This window comes from Galeopterus variegatus, unplaced genomic scaffold (genome assembly GCF_000696425.1).
Source record: "Galeopterus variegatus unplaced genomic scaffold, G_variegatus-3.0.2 Scaffold2716, whole genome shotgun sequence".
Taxonomy (NCBI): domain Eukaryota; kingdom Metazoa; phylum Chordata; class Mammalia; order Dermoptera; family Cynocephalidae; genus Galeopterus; species Galeopterus variegatus.
The window spans coordinates 291,849-293,176 of NW_007728827.1; the positions used below are offsets into that span (position 1 = coordinate 291,849).

At 41.2% G+C, this 1,328-nt stretch overlaps 1 protein-coding gene across 1 annotated transcript in view; it reads left to right on the top strand.

Annotated features, from left to right (window-relative positions):
• LOC103598708 (phosphatidylinositol 4-phosphate 3-kinase C2 domain-containing subunit gamma-like) overlaps positions 1-1,328 on the top strand; it is a gene marked incomplete at its 3' end in the record, with an annotated part of 252,245 nt that overhangs the window by 237,397 nt on the left and 13,520 nt on the right. The gene's annotated exons all lie outside the window — the stretch shown is intronic.

Sequence of the window (1,328 nt, forward strand, 5' to 3'; positions counted from 1 at the left end):
CTCTATGAACGACAATGTCTTTGTAAGAAGGGGGTTAAAGTGTGATGCCCTGCAATTGTGAAGTTGCTGGGAGACTGGAGAAGGAAGTAGGCAGATCCATTCAGTAATAAGAGATATTTATTAATCAGGTGACTTACAGACAGGAGAGCTGGATGCAATGAAGAATCAGACATCAACCGATGAAAGCTCTGACTCACTGAAATTAGACAACGTTTACACAGCAATGACCCAGTTACTAAGAATAACTGCAAGGAAACATCTTAAGAATAATGAGGTAATAACATCATTCACCATTCACCTGGTGTCTTGTGATCTATGAGGCAGGGGTCTTGTCATTTTAGTGCTCAGACCATGAATGCCACCTGCTGTAGTAAGTCACTCATTCCCGTTACATTTGCCCTAAGGTTAAGGTGTCATTGGTCAGTGAGGTTATGCAAGAGTCAACGTGGCAGGTGGGGCACAAAATCGTGTTGATTTTGTTCACCCTCAGACAATATCTTTGTAAGATGGAAAGAATCATGTTACATGGAGCTAATGTGATGGTTGTCTAACATAGCTATGGAAAATGCTTGGAAAATGCTTTGAATAGAGTAAATGCTTGATAACTTCATTAAGGATTGAAGTTACAGAGCCTAGAACTGGAAGGTAGCTTACTGAACCCTGTGAGCTCCAACCTTTTACAAAGTAGAAAAATGAAGAGCTAAAGCATTAAGTTTCTTGCCAGTGTTGGTGCAAGCAGATAATAGTCTCCCAAATAATGTTTTGGTGGCTTTGGAACACAGAACATGGTGCTGTACGAAGAGACCTGAGCAGGGGTCAAGAACTCTGGATTCTCATCATAGTACTTTAGGCAATGTCCTTAATCTCTGTTTCCTTACCTCAGAAATGGGAGAGATGATCTCAAAGTGGCATTCATGTCCATGCTCATGTAATATTATTCACTTAAAGTATGAGTATAATTTACACTGAGAGATATGTGTTTGACTGGAATGAGAAGGACGAGGACTAATTGGGAGCCCAGGACACAACAGAAGGGAGCAGAACAGGGTGGGTCTTCAGCAAAGGAAGAGTGGCAGGAGCAGAGGGATTCTTGAGGATCAGGAAGGGAGAAACCCAAAATGTGAGAAAAGGGAGCTGGAATACAGGAAGGCCTCATAGCTTTTTCTTCCAAACGGAGCCCAGAACTAAAATTCTACCTGTTCCGTTTTCTTTTAGGATTAACAGGCACATATGGAATCTAGTAGTGAGGGCTTCATTTAGGAAAATGATGAATAAAATAACATACACTAAAGCCATAAGTGTGTGCTGGAATAGGAGGAGAAAGAATT